General features: G+C 37.9%; 1 non-coding gene across 1 annotated transcript; it reads left to right on the top strand.

Moving 5' to 3' along the window:
• The first annotated feature begins 6,568 nt into the window (after nt 1–6,568).
• On the top strand, nt 6,569–6,675 carry LOC141624616 (small nucleolar RNA R71). Its single transcript, XR_012534421.1, has one exon. It is a non-coding gene; the product is annotated as a small nucleolar RNA R71 (small nucleolar RNA).
• The last annotated feature ends 5,505 nt before the right edge of the window (nt 6,676–12,180 follow it).

Genomic DNA, 12,180 nt, shown 5'->3' with positions numbered 1-12,180 from the left:
TTCTCATTTATTGGTGTAGAAATATTATTATATTTTGATATGAAATGTGGATGTTCTTGTCTGATCAACAAGAGTATCACCGTTTCATTGAAAAGATACCTATATTTTTCTTATGATTATATTATTAAGATGTTGTTTACTATAATTTCTCCTTCTAAGTTTCGAGGACGAAACTTTTTAAAAGGAGGGGTGATTGTAACACCCCGTAATTTCGGACCGTTATTATATTGCGAAAGTAATTTATTAATCAAGTTGAATTTAATATTAATGTATTTGAAGTAATAATAATTCAATGAAATATAATTCTATTATATTTTGAAGCAAAGTATTTATTTTGATAGTTTTGAAATGTTTAAAAATAGTTTAAACCATGTAAAAACCTTTTATTTCGAAATAAGGGTATATCGTGGAAAATGGCAATTCTTGTGAAAATTGGGCAAACGATTTTGGAAATGGGTCATATGAGTACTCAATCTTCTTGTAATCTCGTGTTTAAGAACTTTGGCATTGTCGGAATTGGCATTTGACGAACGGTTCTAATTATCGTCGAAACGAGCCAAAACCGACTAATGAAATTCCGCCAAAAATCCCGCTCCTCTCCTCCTTTTGGGCGGCACCTCTTCCCCCCTCCTTCCCTTTTGATTTTTCTTTTCCAACATCATTCTCCTTGAACATTCTAAAGTATTCTAAACCTAAAACGCCATTTTCATACCTAAACCTAAGCTTTCTAAGCTAATTTTCATCATAATTTACTCATTTCTACTCCAAATTTCACATGGATTACATATTTGGAATCCTCTCTTCATTTCCAACATCCTAGTATGTTTTAAATTCAATTGCCCTAAATTTATTTTATCCACCATTTTTAGGGTTTTGATTATAGTGCTTATAATTGTGTTTTTATTGTTTATTTAGGTGAGGATTTAGAAGACGAGTTTGGAGACTCGTACATAGTTGAAGATAGTGGCTAGCTTGCATATTAGGGTTTGGTGTTCAAGGTGCTAATTGCTCATTCTTAGCTAAAGGTAACATATTTCGAGTTACTCGACGAATAAATGTCACATTCTTTGTTTTCTTGTATGATTTTGTGAATGTTATTTGAGTGGTTTATTTCACATGAAAATATGGGTTAAATTCATGTCTTTTATAAGTATAAGTTCACATATTAGTATGGGAATGAAATGGGAATGATTAATTGATGCTTAAAACGGTGTTAAAACGAACAAAAACGGAGAAACGGAGGATTTGGGGTGGCGGCCCAATTGGCCCGGCAGGCCCGGCAGGCCCGTGCAGGCCCACGGCAGCCCTGGGTTGGCCCGGGTCGGCCCGTTGCTGGTTTTCGCGATTTTTCATGCGTTGTTCGTCGTTTCGGGTTTATTAATGTTATATTTAGTATAAGTAACATATGGGTAATCTTTTGAAATGAATAATGTTAGTAGTAAATATAATGTTGATGGTAAAATCATGCTTATATTGGTAGTTTGCACATGTTAGGATAGGTTATGATATGAAATTGTAATGAATATGATTGAAATGAATTTTATAGCGATAATTGCAATGTTTGGATGGTTTTGCCGAAAACTGAGCCTTAGTCCCTTTGACTGAATCGATGTCAGTCAATTGTGTGATTGGTCAGCCGCGATTGAACTTGTACCTGTCGCAGGGCTGGGGTTGCGGGTAAAAATTCGGTTGGATGAATTATTGTGTGAATTGGATAATTGGCCTTATTCTTGTTTTAGGCCATTTATTATGTTTTTATTTCACATGTGTTGTTGGTTGGTTTGAACGGTTTATTATATTGTAGAAACGGCCTTAGATTCCCTGAAACCTTTAATATTGTTAATATTGCTTGAAATGGAATTGGTATTGAATACTTCTTGCAGGTTGTTATGTTTGTCATAGATAGGTCTTTATAGTCTTTGACGAGTGTATGTTCACTGCTTAATAGCCTTTGTGTTCCTGACTTGGTGGGTTTATATCCAAGTTGGGGCATGACCTCGTTACTTATTTTGAGAGTAAGTGGTCAGCTTAAGTACTAGCCAACCCTTTGGTGGACTCCTTAGGGTACTCACATGGTTTTATAAAATTGTGGGTCTTGCGTGCGGTGGTGTGTATCCGCATGTCTAGGTCTGCGCAGATTTAGGACTAGGGTTGTGTTGTGTCTTGGCCATGTTTTTATACAACCTCTGAGCCAGGATACCGGTTCGATTACCTTCCCTACCTCGTGGTATAGACTCGAGTTACAAAGTGACTATTGACCGTGCTAAGAACTTATGCCTGTCTTTGATATATTGTCCTTTCTTGTATGGTGATTTTATGAATTGTAATAGGTGAGATGCAAGCCGGTTACAATTGATAAAGTTTGGATTACCGTTTGTTATATATTTCACATGATAGCTTAAATAGGTCAGTTTAGTGTTCATATGTTAGAATACTCGAAAATTAAATTATTTATGATGTTGTTTACATGTTACATTAAATATGACATTTCGTGGCTAGGAGGACTCGAAGTTACTCCCCACTGAATTGTGGCTTTCGTGTTTGTATAAAATGCGATTGACAGGTTGATGATGTTTAGATGGGGTACATGGACGAGCTAGCGAGCAAAAGAACCTTGGACCTAGTTTGGTTATATTTTGTAGTAAACCTTTAAACATATGGTTGTGTTTATATTTTGGAGGGACATATGTCTCCCTCTTTTACTTTGGTTTGTATCACTTTATTCTCGCGACTTTAGCAATGTTATGTAAATTAGTTTGTTAGTATTTGCAGGTTTTGGCACTCTTCATTTGGAAATGTTTGTGAATGGTTTAGAAAAGTTTTTAAAATTACAGGTTTTATCTAGTTGAACCAATTACAAACATATCCTGTCAGTTTTTCTGTAGAATTTACGTGTTTATTTAACGCTAAAAAATGAGGGTGTCACAGCCTATTCACATTGGCAAGGCGAAACTCGATATATGTTCTAGTCTCTACCTTAGTTACTTTCAATGAACTTAAGAATTCCAAGGTAAGGGAGGGGTATGTCAATTCTCTTGTAGTAAACAATTTTCCCAACCCCATGGCTTCAAAGAAGGCTTTTGTTTGTTCAAGGACACCCAATTTGTTCAAGGCATCTTCACATATGAATTTGGTGGATAGATTGGTGTTCTTAGCATACTTGGCAAATGTATCCCTATGGGAGTTAGAAATGAAAATTACCTCCGGAAAGTTTGATAATTGAGCAATTTCCGGAGTTGTTGATGGTGTTGCTTGCTTCCAAGGGAGGATCTTGTTGTTGTTGAACTTCCAAGTTTGCATTAGCAACCACCATAGCCATTGAAGCTTTCTTTGCTTGAAGGCATTGTTGCCTTTTTGAGAGTGCCTTTGCCTTGAGTGCCTTTGTTGACCCTTTTGTTCTTGCCATTGATGATTATACCAAGAAAAGATTGAAAACCTTCAATTTCCAATTATACCCAAATCGATTTTACGATGAAAGGATTTGCCTTTGTATTTCAAAAATCGACTCAAAGGTTGAAGATTTTGGTGCTTGGGTTGATTATTGTTGGAAAAGGAGTGATTAATTGTCGTTGTAAGGAAGTTTGGATTTGATTTTGTTGGATTTGGTTGAGGAAATCTTGTTTTTGGTGATGGAGAGGATGAGGGTTTTGGGGTTTATGGGTAGTGTTTGAGTGTTTGAATGAATGAATGAATGTGGGAAGGGGTATTTAAAACACCCGAAATTTCAAAACTGCAGGGGGAAGACGAGCGGATTCCTGTCGGGACGCTCGGATTCTGCTCTATTTGGGTTCAGGAAATCTCGCCTAAAGACGAGCGTCTTTCAGTGAAGACGAGCGGATTTCTGCAATTCAAGACGAGCGGATTCCCTTAAAGACGAGCGGATTCTGTCACAGCGAGTTTTCTTAATCTGCACTGGTAAAAAGACGAGCGTCTTCTTGCAAAGACGCGCGGATTCTTTCAGACGAGCGTCTTCTCTGCTGGGACGCCCGGATTCTCTAACAGACCAAAATTTTCAATTTTGCAGCTCATTTGGACGGACGAATTCTTCCATAGACGCTTGGATTCCCATAAGACGAGCGGATTACCCATAGGGACGCTCGGATTCCACCTGGTCTACCCGGATTCAGTTCCATCCGTGCACTTGCATATCCCGTGTCATTTTCATTCTTCAAATCCCGTGTTGTTCATTGTAGGGGCACTACAAAGGCATGAGTAGCCTAGGCAATTGCTATCCCCACACTAAGCTAAAGCACTACACATCAATAAAACCATTAGTCCCTCCCTCACTTCTCTCAAAAATGATAAATATCTTGATCAAGGCATAAAAATCCAAAAATGACAAAATTGCAATGTAAAAATTAAAATGCAACTTAGGGAGTTAGAAATATTTACAAATGGTGGTTTGGAGAGGACTCCACCAAACCCTCATCCTTAGTGAGATGTCATGGGGGCATGTCCAAGGTGTTGTTGATGTTGCTCAGCACCTTGAAAAAGTAGTCAAAAGCTTGTTCATTATCATGATAAAGATCCTCAATATATCTTTGCATTTGTTGTCCTTCATGTTGGTCTTGATCGATAGCATTACCAACGTAGGGATTGAAAATCCCTTCTAACTCATCGTCCCAAAGACCACAAACTTCATCTACTTGGTCACTAAAGATCTCTTGAGTTGATAGAGACAACTCTCCCACTTTCTTGTCTTGGCCAATGAGGCCCTCTTCTTCATTGCTTGACTTTGGTGAGCTTTTCAAGCTCTCTTTGTTACAATTTCCTTGCTCTTTGAATGGAGCATCATCGACTTTCTTCTTCCATTGGAGTTCCGACTTCTTCCTATCATCCTTCCGGCTATAATGATCAACCATAAAACATGGTTCATGCAAACGGGGAGCTCTCATGGTCTTGTCAAGATTGAAAGTTATGCTTTCATCTCTCACTTCTAGAGTGAGCTCTCCATGCTTCACATCTATCACCGCACCCGCGGTGTGAAAGAAAGGTCTACCTAGAATGATTGGAATATTGGAGTCTTCTTCCATGTCAACAATGACAAAGTCCACCGGGATGAAAAATTTCCCAACTCTTACGGGAACATCTTCCCATATCCCTAATGGTGTCTTCGTCGATCTATCGGCCATTTGGAGTGTGATATTGGTGCATTTAAGCTCTCCCATCCCTAACCTTTTACTTACCGAGTATGGCATAACACTCACACTAGCCCCTAGATCACATAAGGCTTTGTTGATCGTGGTGTCGCCAATAGTACACGGTATTGAGAAGCTTCCCGGATCTTTAAATTTTGGAGGTGAACTCCCTTGAAGTATTGCACTACTCACCTTAGTGAAGGCGATAGTCTCAAGCTTCCGGATCGACTTCTTCTTCGTAAGGATGTCTTTCATGTACTTTTCATAGGCCGACACGTGATTGATTAATTCCGTGAAAGGAATCGAGACTTCCAAATTCTTCACAATCTCCATAAATTTTCCAAGTTGGTCATCAAATTTAGGCTTGGCTTGACGACTTGGAAAAGGAAGTCTAATCACAATGGGCTCCTTCTCCTTCGCCTTGTCTTCATTTTTCTTTGAAACTTCTTCTTTTGATGGTTCTCCCTCCTTGGAGTTTTGCACAACTTCTTCTTTGTCACTAGCTTCCACAACTTCATCCTCAACTTGCTTCTTTGGTGCTTCATACCTCGTACCACTTCTCAAGTGAATGGCACTAACCGTTTCATATCTTGGGGGATTACTTTGAGGTGGTAATTGCCCCTTTTGTCTTTGTGAGCTTGAAGATGCTAGTTGAGTCAATTGGGTTTCCAACATTTTGGTGTGGGCTAGGATGTTGTTGATGGTGATTTCCTTTGCTTGACTATCCTTTTGCATTTGAATGAAAAACTCTTGTTGATTCTTTTGCATTTGGAGGACCACTTTTTGAACATCAAAAACCTTGGTCATTTTGTTGATTATATGGAGTTTGATTTTGGTAACCTTGGTTTTGGTTATAAAAGGGTCTTTGATTTTGGTTTCTCATGGGAGGTGGGGTGTATGTTGGTTAAGGGTTTTGAACATTTTGGCTTTTGTAAGAGAGATTTGGGTGGAATTTAGTGTTTTCATTGTAATAATTTGAATAAGGGGTACCACTCTTGTATGCTTGAAAAGCATTCACTTGTTCATTTGTTCCCCTACATTCACTTTGGTCATGTCCCAAAGTTCTACAATTCTCACATATCCCACTTGGGATTGATGAAGATGCCGTCATGGCATTAACATGTTGCTTTAGTGATTTTGAGGCTTCTTCACGTCTAGCCATAGCTTTTTCGAACTTCAAATTGATGGTATCAATGTGGGCACTAAGTTGAGCATCCAATTGAGTAATAGAGTCCACTTCATGCTTTCCTCCTCTACTAGACTTACGAAGTCTACTATATTGTGAATTATGGACCGCCATTTCCTCAATTTTGTTCCAAGTTTGATTGTCATCAACTTCGGTGAACATTCCATTTGATCCCATGTTGAGAATGTTTATTGAATCTTCATAAATACCGTTCCAAAATTGTTGTACCAAGAACCACTCGCTAAGTCCATGATGAGGACATAAGCGACAAATTCCTTTGAATCGCTCCCAAGCTTCATACAAAGATTCTTCATCCCTTTGCTTAAAGCCCGTAATTTGAGCTCTTAGCAAGTTAGTCTTTTCCGGTGGATAGAACTTTTTGTAGAAAGCTAGAGCCAATTTCTTCCAAGAATCAATTCCGTGAGTGGCCTTATCAAGGCCTTTCAACCATTGTTTTGTGGTGCCAATTAGAGAAAAAGGAAATAAGACCCATCGAATTTGGTCTTGAGTTACACCGGTTTGAGAAATCGCATAACAATAGTCACAAAAAGTCTCCATGTGAGAGTGAGGGTCTTCACTAGGCATCCCCCCAAATTGGCTTCTTTCGACTAATTGGATAAATTCGGATTTGGCAATGAAATTTCCGGTTAAGTGTTGTGGTGTGGGAGTACCATTGGGTAGGTTCTCCTCGGTTGGTACGGAATGTGATGAAAATTTAGGCATTGTGGGTTGATTTTGTGTTGGGTTCTCCTCACCTTCTCTTGCAAAAGGGTTGATGAACTCAATAGTGTTTGGTTGAATATCTACAACCTCACCAATACCTCTCCAAGTTCTCCTAGGAAGTCTTCTATTGTTTGTCAAAGTCCTTTCAATTTCATGATCAAAGGGTAACAAGTTACCTTGTGATCTTCTAGACATGCAAAATATCAAACAACTCGAAAATAATTAGAACAAACCTTGAGGAGTTTTACTTCCCCAAGGCAAAGAAAGACACAACTAATAACAATTTAAGAAAATCTAAATCAAGTTAACACCGTCCCCGGCAACGGCGCCATTTTTGGTCGGTACCTCTTGTGAGGGGTTTAGTTTTCGGTACTTGTCGTTAGGAGCACCTAGACCAAAACACAATTTATAACTCCATAAACAACTCTACAATTAGTAAAGAGGCAAGTAAAGGTCGGATCCCAAGGGACGGGAATTGAGATGATATTTTCAATTGCAACTAGTGGTGTCTAAGGGTGTCACAATTTGGGGTTTGAAGTAGAAGATCACTAAACTAAATAGCAATAAAAGAAAACAAGCAAGATAATTAAAAAGGGATGTAAACAATTAATAAAAGGCACTAGGTTGTCACGGGTTCATAGGGGATTCATGGGAATTGATCATACAAACATATTCTCAAATTATAAGCAATCAATTATTGTTGTGATGGATCGATTTGGTTTATATCTTACAATCCTAGGAAAGTTTGGGTCCCGGAGCCGAATCGATTAGATTGTACAACACCTACAAGTCGACTTAATCTTCCCTACTCAACTATATGCATGGTCTAATGAGACTCGAGTTGGTTTATGTCTTACAAGTCTCATTGAAAAGATAGGTGATGGGTAAAAAATGCAAGGATTCATAGGCTCGCATTTCATCAAACATAACATGTGCATAAGTTGAGATCACAACAAGCAAGCAAATAAACTATGAAAACATATTAATTTAAGCATGAATCATCCCTCATGTTGGTTTTCTCTAATTACCCATTAACCCTAGCTAAAGAAACTACTCACTCATTATCATGTTGAACATGCTAGCAAGGTTGTCAATCATACAAACAAGGTGAAACATGATGAATAAATGAATATAATTAACAATAATTAAAAAGGGATTAAGAGAATTATACCTACTAATGATTCCAATAATAAAGCAAAGAATAATAGAAGTACTTGATGATTGATTGGAAGGTTGTCAATCTCCCAATAATAACCCAAATAATCTTCAATTACCCAAAATGAAAGATGAACAAAAGAGAGATTAAGGAAATGAGATTTGTATTAAAACGTGATTAAATGTTGATTACAAGATTAAAGAGAGATTTGATTGATATAAACTACACTAGAGATTGCTAAGAAGAACATCATAATCTAATTAGCCTAATGGGGTATTTATAGTGGGGATTAGGTACATAAATTAGGGTTTACTAAGGGCTTAAATGACGATTAAGTCCTTGAGGAATCGCCGGTCTCAAGGGAGACTCCGGTCTCCTTTTCGCCGGTCTTAGAAAAATATGCGCATCCTTCATAAAACATGTAGAAGACGGATTTAGCTGCCACACAATCCGAGCGTCCAGAGCACGGGACGGGCGGATTGTGGGTGTTTTGGACGAACGGATTCGCGGGGTGGACGGGCGGATTGGGGTGGTTCTGGATGGGCGTCCAGCTGAGGAAGACGCTCGTATTGCTCCTCTTGGACAGGCGGATTGTGGACAATCCGCTCGGATTATCTTACAGCTTCTTCCTTTCTTCTTTTCTTCCTTTCTCTTCATAAAATCCTTGATGATTTCCTCGGGGATGCAAGGATCTGTTGGAAATCTATATCTCATTATTTAACATATTCTTATATGTTTAAAATTTATTTAGTCATAAAATAAATTACAAATCTTATGCATGAAAACTAAAATAAATAAGTGAAGAAATCATTTTCTCACCATATGAATTTCGGTCAAATGGGCACCAACAAGATCTCCTTCTTGTTAGTTCTTGAGCTTTCCAATATTGGATGAACATACATGACCTCAAAATAGAAGCCCTCCAATTAGTTGCACCCAAGACTATCCCTTAAACCCACAAACTAATATGTACTAGATATTTATATTGTGGTTTACCTTAAAATTGATTACTAATACTCATATATTACATTGATAATTTCAGTAATCTATTGAACAAATTTGAATCAAAAATTCATCCTTTTTGATGAAGATTAAAGAGAGAACAATTCATGAACTTTTGCATGTGTTTTGAATGGTAGAGTGTGATAAAAATAAAAGAACAAAAGCCCTCTAATTAGTAGAGAGGCCACACGGTTTTTGGTGAGGCAAGGGACCAATATATGGTCCTTCACTTTTCTTTTTGTTCTTTTCTATACCTTAGGCTTGTAAGGCTAGTTGTAGGTTAGTGATCATTAGCTTATTTTATCTCATAAAATAATTCACCCACTAACTCCCTTTACACTCTTATTTCGGCCCATCTTTATAAAATGGACTACCATTTTATTTTTGTCAATTTGTCATTTGTCACACAATATGTCACATGTAGTATGATACATGTTACTAATTAATTAAATACATATTTATCACATAAATATCATTTTATAAATTAATTAAATTACATTCAACAAATAGACTAGTGATACTTGATCACATAAATAAAATGGGTCATATAATTATAATTCACAATATTTTGTAATTATAATCAACCATTCATTCTTATCTTTATTGTTTCTCAAACAATAAACAATTTTAGTAATAAAGCATTTTATTTACTAAAATAAATCTTATTTAATCCCATTACAATAAGATATCAATATTTTCTCTCACAATTGAATTGTTCAATTTTAAGGAATTAATTAATCTGTATCGGTATTGATGTGAATACGGTACGATGTTTCAAACGAAAAATTCTACGGGAAAATACCGTATCACGGAGTGCCAAAAAAATAAAAAATAAAAATAAAAAACGGGAATAAGGCTTGAGGCTCACGGTCAAGCTTGGGAAAGAAGGAAAAGAAGATTAATGCACCATCATTTAATCCTATTCTAGTTATTTATATTTGTTTGTAGTTTTTTGTTATAGTATTGTTTTTCCATAAAATTTAAATAAGCTTGTAGAAAACTAGGATAGATTAATTAGCATTTGAATTAAGGGTCCAAAAAACCACCAAAGCTCTCTTGGGTGAGCCGCGTGGTAGGCTATATAAGGCCTCTTTGGTGTATTTTCTTTTTCATATGTTGTTTGATAAAAATTGAGTTAAATCTCTAAAATCTTGTCTCGGTTATTTGTGTCGTTACACAACTGTTTTGGCTTAAGAGGTCGAAACGAGTATTTCGAACCTTGCTTAAACGAGGGACGTGCTCCTTAGTTTGAGTCGAGTTATTCGACGAGTATCGGATAACTCAACCATTGGCGTGGTTATAGGTCTAACCGCGACAAATATCCTTTCTTTTTCCCTTATTTTTCAAAAAGCTAAAAAAATTCAAAATTCAAAATGTCGAGTCAAAATCACGAGTCTTCCGCTTCCGCTAAATTCACATCAAAAGTGGTATCAGAGCTTCGGCTCTCAGATATCTTGAGCATAGAAGATCCTGTGGAATGCGATTCCTTCTTCAACCAACCATCTCTCGACCTTTCACTACCACCTATCTTCGACACATACAACAACGAGGACGGACTCCATTGGTCGGAGCTCCAACACGAGTTAGTAGACCAATATGATGATTGGTGCGAATTAGGCCCCAACAACCGCGACAATGTTGGTTTAATTAACCCAACCAATGATGGATCCATGCCCGCCACACGCATCGAACAAGGCTGCCAAGGAGGTTGGCTAACCCCTAATATCGATTTTGGTGGCAAGCAATCCTTGTCGGATCAACTCACGGCACAACCAAGCCGTGCCCAGAGACACCGGCAGGTCACGGTCCTGCACCACCCAACCAGCCCACCATCGACATGGCCGTTCAAAAGGACGGATTCCCTTTGCCATCTCGTAACGAGACTTGCCATGGTGGATGGCTCACGACACAAATGGAGGAGCCAACCGAGATTGCAAGCATGTATCGATTTGAAGCAAAGAGTCAAGGAGGCCTTAAGTTCATCCTTAGACGAGTTCAGACTAATGACCCACCAAAGATGGGCGGGACTCAAGGGACCTTGGAAAGGAAAGTCGAAGAGACCGATTGGATTGGCTTGAATCCTTATGCTAGAAGGGGTAGGGGCAAGACGATAGCACCGTGGGAAAGGATAAGGGAGTCAATTGGAAGCAACAAAATTGAGTCAAGCGATGAGGGCAGCACGGCCGCGTCAAGGGTCGTAGTTAAGGCGTTACAACCACGACTTCCTAGGCGTTTTAAAAATGTAAACCGCAAAAGGAAGCGACGAAGAATTGGGAACCATAAAGAATCGGGACGATTCTTCTAAAAGAAGGAGGAATTGATGTGAATACGATACGATGTTTCAAACGAAAAATTCTACGGGAAAATACCGTATCACGGAGTGCCAAAAAAATAAAAAATAAAAAATAAAAAACGGGAATAAGGCTTGAGGCTCACGGTCATGCTTGGGAAAGAAGGAAAAGAAGATTAATGCACCATCATTTAATCCTATTCTAGTTATTTGTATTTGTTTCTAGTTTTTTGTTATAGTATTGTTTTTCCATAAAATTTAAATAAGCTTGTAGAAAACTAGGATAGATTAATTAGCATTTGAATTAAGGGTCCAAAAAACCACCAAAGCTCTCTTGGGTGAGCCGTGTGGTAGGCTATATAAGGCCTCTTTGGTGTATTTTCTTTTTCATATGTTGTTTGATAAAAATTGAGTTAAATATCTAAAATCTTGTCTCGGTTATTTGTGTCGTTACACAAGTGCTTTGGCTTAAGAGGTCGAAACGAGTATTTCGAACCTTGCTTAAACGAGGGACGTGCTCCTTAGTTTGAGTCGAGTTATTCGACGAGTATCGGATAGCTCAACCATTGGCGTGGTTATAGGTCTAACCGCGACAAATATCCTTTCTTTTTCCCTTATTTTTCAAAAAGCTAAAAAAATACAAAATTCAAAATGTCGAGTCAAAATCACGAGTCTTCCGCTTCCG

The sequence above is a fragment of the Silene latifolia genome, chromosome X (genome assembly GCF_048544455.1).
Source record: "Silene latifolia isolate original U9 population chromosome X, ASM4854445v1, whole genome shotgun sequence".
NCBI lineage: Eukaryota > Viridiplantae > Streptophyta > Magnoliopsida > Caryophyllales > Caryophyllaceae > Silene > Silene latifolia.
The sequence above is the reverse complement of the archived record's forward strand: the minus strand, read 5'-3'. Positions and strand labels throughout refer to the sequence as shown.